The sequence below is a fragment of the Lutra lutra genome, chromosome 6 (assembly GCF_902655055.1).
Source record: "Lutra lutra chromosome 6, mLutLut1.2, whole genome shotgun sequence".
Taxonomy (NCBI): domain Eukaryota; kingdom Metazoa; phylum Chordata; class Mammalia; order Carnivora; family Mustelidae; genus Lutra; species Lutra lutra.
The window spans coordinates 84,152,114-84,162,303 of NC_062283.1; positions in this window are offsets into that span (position 1 = coordinate 84,152,114).

Below are 10,190 nucleotides of genomic sequence, written 5' to 3' on the forward strand. Positions count from 1 at the left end.
TTTTCGATTTATAAGCAGCAAAGACAACAGGATCTTCTCTCAATTGTGAAGGACAAAATTCCTTTTATTTATTGTTTTTTTTTAAGATTTTATTTATTTATTTGACAGAGAGAAAGAGAGATCACAAGTAGGCAGAGAGGCAGGCAGAGAGAGAGAGGGAAGCAGACTCCCCGTTCAGCAGAGAGCCTGATGTGGGGCTCGACCCCAGGACCCTGAGATCATGACCTGAGCTGAAGGCAGAGGCTTAACCCACTGAGCCACCCAGGCGCCCCTATTGATTTTTTTTAACTACCATAAACTGTCATGGATCCTAGAAAATTTTCTATGTCTCTTATCAAACCCACTCTATTGGTAGTATTTTTATTGAATTAAAGTAAAATAAAATTAAAAAACACAGAAAACCAATTTGCTACAGATGTTTGGATCTTAACACAAATCTCTAAAACTTTATGTGGTTACTGAGTTCCCAGCGGAATGGTTATATGCTGAAATTGATCATACGGCAATGGAACATATGAAAATTTAATGGTAAGGAACAAGATGTGAAGGGGAGAAGTATGTTGAAGTTGAAGGAAGTGAGTCATTTTTTTATATTTTATTTCTCTGTCCCCTCCCTATACACACACACTTTAAAGTAATTCAATTATTTTTGCTAGGGGGAATGGAAATGATCAATCCATTTTTCTCCTTTCTCAGATGTTAGGAAAAGGACAACTAGAGGTATTGAAACTCAAACTTCACACAACATATAATGAGAGTTAATGTCTTTAAAGGAACAACTTAGAAAAAAAAAAATAACCTGACTCTCCTTCTCAAGTATATAGCTAGTGCTTAGAATTCACAGCAGCAAAAAAGTTATGGAGAAAATTGCCCTGATCATGCTTTTTTTTTTTTTTTTCAAAATGTGGATTTATATTGTGACTCCTAGTGACAGTACTGTGAAGGCATTTTAGATAATTCTGACCGTGACTAAAAGCATTAACCAGTTAACATGTATGAAATATTTTGAAAACTTGTCTTTTAAAAAAACTGACAAGATTTTATTGTTGTTACTTATATTGCAGGTCTGTAAAGTCAGAAAAAAAATCTAAGGAAGTCAAAAATATAATGATTTGGGATATAAGCCAGAGAAATCAAAATATTATTTCTGTATCTCTCATATTGCTGAAAAGCTTTTTTTGCTATCATAACCAATGTTTTGAGGTGAAAATAATTCTAAAAAATCTTCCCTTGGAGAGTAGGTTTATCTATGTAAAAAATATTTAAGAGGTCTAAGTATTCCAGGAAAGGGAATTGACCTGACCTAGGGAATCACTTTGACCTGCCTGTTACAAAGAAGAAACCACAGGATTGGCCACAGCAGACCATTCCCTGCTCCACTCTTCCTCCCTCTTTGAAAGTGATGCCTTATATGTCATATCAAAAATATGAACCAGAAATTCCTGGGTCAATTCATTTCCCAAGGAAATAATAAGGAATACCAAGTAAAGAACATTAATTTGAATTCTCTGATTCACTGGGAACAAAAGCGAACACCACATAATAAAAAGCACATTCTTTGAGAGTGGCAAAATTAGGCAAACTAATAAACCCAATGACAGTAACTTCTTAAAACACACTTGTCGTCAATTCTGAATTACCTAGTGAAGCAAATGACCCCTTTGATATGGAGAAATAACCTGGAAAGTGTTTATCTAAGGGAGTATGAATTCCATATGTTTTTTTGGTGACGAAGAGTAGAAAAAGAACTAGAAAAAGCAGCAGATTGAATCCCACTGAATGAGTCAGAAAAGGGAGAAGGAAGGGACAGGGTCAAGAGGAATACCAGCGTCCTGTCAACATTAGTCACATGGCCTCAGCCTGCACAATGTCCATCTTCCATATCCCATTTCAAGGTAACTCTCCATCAATTATGGCCTTTGCCCTGATTTGGCTTATTTGCGGTTTTTCTCAATAAAAATAGAAAGCTGTCCTCCTACAGCCCTGGGCCCTCCTTGGCTCAGTCAGTTAAGCATCTGCCTTAGGCTCAGGTCATGATGGGGGAGGGGGCAGTCCCCAGATCCAGCCCTGCATCAGGCTCCCTGCTCAGTAGGGACTGGGCTTGTCCCTCTCCCTCTGCCCCTCCCCCTCACTCATGTACGTGTGTACATGCTCTCCCTCTCTCAAATGAAAAAATCTTTAAAAAAAGAAAAAAAGAAAGCTCTCCTTCTAAACCCAGGGAGTAGATGCTTGGGATGTTCTAACAGAAAGCAGAAACTTAACTAGATTATCCAAGACAGCTCTGCCCAGCTAACTATCATATTGATAGGAGAAGAAAACGAGTTGGTGCAAAGGGAAGATAGTAGTAGAGCTTATCTAAAAGAAACTTAAGGATTAAAATAAAATTTGAAAGTATATATGAGATACGAGGTCAGATTTATGAGCTGTCTTTGAGGCAGTTTGGTTAGTAGGATGATCTCCATGTACAGGACAGTATTAGATTGGGGAGTACCAGAGCTTTAAAATCAGAATGTCTAAGCAAATTGTGATTTTTATAGAAAGAACAGTTTTGGGTTTTTGTGTTTTTTTTTTTTTTAAGATTTTGCTTATTTATTTGACAGGGAGGGACACAGCAAGAGAGGGAACATAAGCAGGGAGAGTGGGAGAGGGAGAAGCAGGCTTCCTGCTGGGCAGAAAGCCTGATGCGGGGCTTGATCCCAGGACCCTGAATGCAGACTTAACGACTGAGCCACCCAGGCGCCTCAGAAAGAACTATTTAAGAAGTAAAAAATATGACTCAAATTGCTAGAAAGAAATGTTCACAGTATACATTCTATAATGAAGCAGCTAGTTTATTCAGCTTTCTGTAAATAGCTACCAGGATTTAAAAAGCTTTTGTATTTTTACCAATGCTTAAAAATTACTAGATCTGCTGATTTTTAAAGATTTTTTTTTTTTTAATTTATTGACAGGTCACAAGTAGGCAGAGAGGCAGGCAGAGAGAGACAGGAGGAGGCAGGCTCCCTGCTGAGCAGAGAGCCCGATGCGGGACTCGATCCCAGGACCCTGAGATCATGACCTGAGCCGAAGGCAGAGGCTTTAACCACTGAGCCACCCAGGCGCCCAGATCTGCTGATTTTTATAGGAACTTCTAAATAAGCAAACATAAAAAGAAAAATTCACATGTATTGTGAAGCCAAACCTTTCTAAGAAACCATCATGTTTACACAGCTCTATAAAAAAGAACACTTCCTTAATTCATCAGGATTAATCCCTTGAAATATTTTTTATTTGAAATTTGTGAGCTTTTAAATTTAGACTGCATCCCAGGGTATTATTTTGTTTATTTATTCACAAATATTTTTGAGAACTTCTTTGCCTATAAATCTAGATACTGACAATATCTCAAAAACCAAAAAATCCGTCCCCTCATGGAGCTTTCATTCTAGTGATTTAATGAACTTAGGAAGCATTAGAAGATGAACCAAATTCTAGGTAGTCAAAAACCTGACGGGTTTTTTTTCTCTCCTTTTGACGTGGTTACAGAACACATTTTTCTTTAATATAAAACCATTTTTGAAGTATGATCACTTTCTTATTTTGAGCTCTATCAAAAGAAAGACCAAAATAACGGCCTTCATTTTCCTAAATAAATAAAGTGTTGAAATGTTTTGCTCCATGTGGTAAGAATTACCGGAACACGGAGACTAACTAAAACAAAGCAGAAATTTGGGGGAAGAGTATTTATATAAGAGAGAAGTGCATCAGTTCTTAGTGGAGCCAAGACACAAAGTTTAAACCACTGTAAAGAAATAACACATCCAAAATCTAAGGAAACAAAAGGGGATGTGCCGTTCTTGAGCAGGGCTGGAGTATAAACTTCACAGAGGTATGAAATGCTAATGCATTTTGTTACGTGATACCCCGAAGCAAAGCTGTCTAAATTATCAAATTAATTTATTAGGAAGTAAATTCAGTCAACCAAGTGAATGTTTGCATCTGACATTTTGAATGATTAGCTTTGTTACATAAATATTGTCATCTCTTCCTGTCTTCTATTTGCTCAGATTGCTTCACACACAATTATTCTTTGGATCCCAGGGTTCCAGCTTCACTTCCGCAGTCTGATTTCTTCTGCATCCGGACCTCACCGTCCAGACCCCCTGCCTCCAACACACACACACACACACACACACACACACGCGCGCGCGCACACACACACATAGTTAAAATGTGTCTCTAATTTCACAATGCATTTCATAACCACACGTTTAAGAATATGTACATATTATGGGATAGCTCTATGTGCCTAGAAAACACACCTGCACGTACAACCTCTTCCTAGTATCTATTTAACACATGTTTGCAAAAGTTAAAACTCAGCTATCCAGGCTACACTTGGAAACAGATTATAGTTTTTAGGAACTCTGTAGAAATGGATTCCTTTCTTCAGAGACACTTTTTTTTTTTTTCCTCAGCCAGTTATTGGGAAACTTCTGCATATCCTGTAAAATACTCCCCCACAATCTTAGTCTACTCAGCAAATTCGAATGTTCGGTTTAAAGCAGATTCACATTTTAAGGCATTATTTCACCGCTTGCAAATACAGGTACAGTTTGCTTTGCAGCATAAATAGGAATATACTGGAAGCATTTTCAAGTGGTACATACTCTAAATGTATGATATTGAATTGAAGAAACCCAGCTTGTGATGGTAGGGACGATGGTGACTCATCATTGTCATTTATGATTCTCTTTCTCACCCAGTCCTTCTTCCTCTTTCTCTCCCTTCCCTCCTTCCTTTTTTCTCTCTCTTTCCCTGTCTCTCTCTTCCTTCTCTTTCTACAAGCAGAGTATACCTATCAACAAGGTATGGATTCATTTTTTTAGAAAATAAAGAGCATGGATTTTGGAGTAGGAGACCACTGGATTTGAATCTCAGCCCTGCTACTTGCCAGCTGTGCAACCTTAGGGAAGTTAGTGAACTTCTCTGTGCCTCATTTTTTATCACTTATGAAATGTAGATATTACTAGTTATCTCATAGGACTGAGCTTATACTTACAAAGTCCTTGAAGACTGGCACTAGGAAGTACTGTGTAAGTACATGTTAAATAAAATAAATAAATAGGCCTAAAGACAAAACTGTTATTGACTCCTAGAAATAATTTCTCTAGAACAAAACCATGGAATATTAATCTAGCCACCCAGTTTTTTTTTTTTTGTTTACATCCGACACTGCACCTGTTCTTACATGGCAAATATATTCCATTTCAAAAAATTGAAACGGATTCCTTTTGTCCAGTTAACCCACACTTGTAAATAAGAACTCCAGAAGTTATCATTGTTTCCATCCCATTGGTCATTAATGAAAGGGAGGCTTCCTTCTGAATTAGACTTGAGTGGAGAAGGAGCATGGAGAGGGAGAAAAGTACGGCAGAAGTGACAGAAAGTAAAATACAGGAAAGCTGGAAAAAACATTTAAAACCCCTGTAATTAAAAGCACGCGAAGAGTTCAGTTGACCTCAGCTGACTCCAATAACACGGTTACAAGAGAAGAGGTCTACTCCAGCATGCCGTTAACAGTAAATACAGAGGTGAAGACTTCCAGGAAAAAAAGAACATCAAAGGGAAAGGGTGAGAAGGCGGAGGGGCCGCACCCAACCTCCCTGGATGAGCTGGGCTTCACATAATTTGTCAGCGGACTAACCAAACCAGCAGCTTGGACCCGAAGTGTGAATTTTCACCAACCTGGAAGAGGAGGCCGCAGGGGGAGTTATGGGCTGTTACAGGGATGGAGGCACACACTGAAATCGGAGACGGACCTTCTTTCTTTTGTCTCTTGAGTGGTGACTGCTTGAGACCCTTGTATGAATAAAGCCCCTCTCAGACTTGCAGACTCTCTCCAAGGCTTTTGACATCACTTGCAAAATACTTGCTTTCCTCTGAGCTGCATGGTGTTGCCCTCTGACCTAATGGAAAGATCTAGCTCCTGAGAGAGTTCTGAAATAGCTATTCATTTATAAGAAAGTTAAAACACAAGTCTGCGGACCTAGGAAATAATTTTGAATTAATCATTAATTCTGGAAATTTAAAATGTGAATGTTTGGGTTATTTGTCATTGCTTCTTAATTCCTAATTTACTAAATCGCTATTCAATATTGACTCAAAAAAAAATGGAGTAAAGTGTGTGGCAAGAAAAAAAGCCCAAAAGTATTTTTTACTTATTATCTATACTTTTATCAGGAAAAGGGGAGGGATTTTCTTTGAGATCAGGAGAAATGTAATTTCTCTGCAGAGAATGCAGGCTCTGACGATAGCATGTCATGTTGAGATACATAAATCCCCTTACTTATGACCCACCAGCAGTCTTGCCCTGAATGTCCCTTTTTCTGAGTGTGAACTCTTTCCAACGAATTAGTTTAAATTACAAAAACTTTCTGGCACACAGAATGGCATAAAGAATAGTAGAACATAGGACGCCTGGGTGGCTCATTCAGTTAAGTGTCTGCTTTGGGCTCAGGGCGTGATCCCGAGGTCCTGGGATTAATCCCGCATTGGGTTCCTTGCTCAGCTGGCAGTCTGTTTCTCCCTCTGCCTGCTGCCACCCCTGCTTGTGCTTGTGCTCTCTCTCTCTCTGACAAATAAATAAATATCTTTAAAAAAAAAAAGAAAAATTGAACACATTTCCAAATAAAGATGGTCAACTGGACACTTGATTTGTCTGGACTCCCTCCTTCCTGAAGCCCACTACAATGAGTTTTCAAAACCCTACATCCACAAAGAGAAAAAAAATGTAAAGGGGGAAAAGAGCAGCAAATTCTGAAAGCCAAAAACCACCTGGATCAATGGCAAATGACTTAGCAAATCTGAGAAAACTAAAGCCTAACTTGGCAATAGAGAAAGTCCTGATAAAGGTGACTTAAATCCCAGAATCTCCAAAACAGCCCAGCCCTGCAGATTCCAGATACCCCTGCAAGTGGAGCTGATGGGTGGGGAAGACAGTGACAGTGTGAAGGATGTTTGGAAATTTAGGAATCTTGAGGCAAGCATTTCCCCTCTCTTCCACTCAATTGTGCCTCTTGACCCCTCTTCTCTTCCAGCCCCACACTGAAGATTTACTCTCTAGAAAGTATAACAGAGCAGCTCTAAATGCAGAAGGGGGTGAGGGGACTAGGAAGCACTGAGGGCAGGAGTTCTGGAAGGAAAGAGAATAAGTGAAGCACGGAATGTCAGATTTCAGTCTTTCTTTCTCTGCTACTTCTAGAACCCTCAGTGCTGACTTACACCCTCTAGGCAGAAGGTTATTCACTGGAGAATCTACTCAGCCTAAAGATATTATTAGGACCCCCTAATAAAATTGCCCAGTCAGACCACCCCACCATGATACCACAGTGTACAAGTCCCACTAGGTTCTAGAACTTTTCCTTAAACTCCCCAGCTTTTGGTATGAGTGAGATGCAAAGGATCACAGGGTATTTGAGGAAATCCTCCACTATTCTAAAATGAAAGAGACTAAAAGAAAAAAAAATCATCAGAACAATGCAACTTGAGGAATCTGAAACTTCCTGAGAAAACAAAATACAACGAAAATCTATTATTAATATCCTCAGAGAGCTAAGAAAGAATATAGCATCTGTGGAATAATAGCAGGATAACATTAAGAAGGAACAATCAGATAATGAAAGGAGTCTGGGAGATTAAAAATAAAATACCATAAAAGAAAAGCTCAAAAGAAGACTTGGAAGATAATGTTGAAAACAAAAACCTAGAAAAAAAAAAAAAGAAAGAAAGAAAGAAAAAAAGAGAGAGAAATGGAAATAAGATGCTAAATAACAACTTCAATAACACTAAATCAGCAAAGAAGTTTCTATCTAAATAATAGAAGTTCCAGAGTTAGAAAGCAGAGAAATTTGACTTGAGAGGGGAGGAGAGGAGTTATCAAGTCGGTCAAGAAAATCTCCCAGGAGGCCCTGCACTGGATCAGTTAGTGGAGCATAGGACTCTTGATCTCCAGGTTGAGAGTTCAAAGCCCACGTTGGGTGTAGAGATTACTTAAAAATAAAATCTTAAGGAAGGAAGGAAAGAAGGAAGGAGAAAGGAAGGGAGGTAGGGAGGGAAAGAAAGAGAGAGAAAAGAAAATCTCCCAGAACTGTAGATGTGGGTTCACTGGACTAACGATGAAAATAAAACTACACCAGAGAACATCATCATGAAATCACTAAACAGGGGGTGAAAACAATCTGAAAATTGCTAGGGGGAAACATTGCATAAAACAATGAGAGTTGGTGGTGCCTGGGTGGCTCATTCATTTAATGTCTGCCTTTGGCTCAGGTCATGAGCCTAGGATCCTCGAGCCCAGCATCAGTCTCCCTGCTCAGTGGGGAGTCTATTAGTCCTTCTGCCTTTCTCCCTGCTCATGCTCTCTCTCTCTCTTTTTCTCAAATAAATAAATAAATAAATAAATAAATCTTAAGAAAACAAAAATGTGAGAATCAGATTGGCTCAAATTTTCCAGTAGCTAATTGGAAACCTGAAGTCATCAGAGCAAAGCTAACAAATTTCTTATGGAAGATTATTTGCCACCTAAACATTTAGGCCCAGCAAATGAGCAGTTAAGGATAAGGGACCAATAAAGAATCTCCACATTAACAAAACCTCAGAAATTTATCTCCTTTGCATCCTTTCACAGGAATATTCTTTAGGGAAGAAAGCAAGAGATACAATGGTTACAGAGCCATGAATCAGAGTCTCAGACATGGGAGAGACAAAGGGAGAAACCCTCACCCCCCAAGAATTGAGGAAGAGTGATCCAGAGATAACAATTCTGTCTGTCATAGACACAAATCGATCCATGTTGTGTAGAACAGAAGGCTCCAGAAGAAAGTTCCAAACTCTGAAGTTGACGGGATATCTGATGTGTTAGAGGTATTGAGAAGGAATTTATGCTTCTGGGAGAATTTAAAGATAGATACATGCCAAATACATTGAAAACTAAGCAAACAACACACATAGGGCAAAATTCTAAAATTTTGGCTTGTGCATTTAGAACTGTGATCCATTTGAATTAATTTTTGTGTATGGTGTGAGATAAGGGTCCAGATTCTCTTTTTGCATGTAGATAGTCAATTGTCAATTGAAAGGACAATCCTTTCTCCCCAATTCCCAAGGAATTATCTCTGCACTTTCGTTGAATGTCCATTCACCATAAATGTTATACCAATACTACATTGTCTTGGTTACTGTAGTTTTATATTATTCTTTGAAATCAGGAATTCTAAGTTCTCCAACTTTTTTCCTTTTCAAAACTGTTCTAGGTAGTCTGATCTTTTGCATTTTCAAATATATTTTAGGATCAGGTTTTCAGTTTCTGCAATTCTTCTACTAGGTAGAGTTTGGAGAAAATTGTCCTCTTGAGTCTTCCAATCTAAACATGAACAGTCTCTCCACTTACTTAGATCTTCCATATATTTTCTGAGCCAAGTTGTAGTTTTTATCTACCTACCTTGCACTCTTGTGTTAAATTTATTTCTAGGTTTTTAATTCTTTTTGATAAAATAATAAATGGAATTATTTTCAGATTATTGATGGAATATAGAAATAAAAATGAATTTTGTGTACTGATCTTGTATTCAACCCAGCTGAACTTGTTTATTAATTCTAATGGAATCCCTGGGGCTTTCTGGATTCAAGATCATGTCATCTGGATAAATACAATTTCACTTCTGCCTTTCCAAACTGCATGTCTTTTATTTCTTGCAAGACCCTCCAACACAGTGTTGAATAGAAGTAATGAGACTGGACATCCTGGCCTTGTTCCTGGTCTTGGGGAAGAAACATTCAGTGTTTCATCCATTAAGTATGATGTCAGCCACAGGTGTTCATAGATGCCCTTTATCCAGTTGAGATAATTTTTGTCTATTTCTAAATTGTTGAGCTATTTTTAGCCAAAGTGGTATTCACTTTGTCAAATGCTTTTTCTGTGCTTATTGAAATGATCATATGCTTTGTCCAGCTTTACGATTGCTTTTTAAGGAATTTTTTTGTGTGTCCTCACTCTGACATGCAACATGTAGGAGGTCCCAGTAAAGTTCCAATTTTGATTACTATTAGTTATCCCTAGTTTGTAGTGGTTACTGTTTTATTTCTTCTAAAATCTGACTGATCTTTTTTTTCATGTTTGTTTCATTTTAAACTTTCTTTTTTTTTTTTTA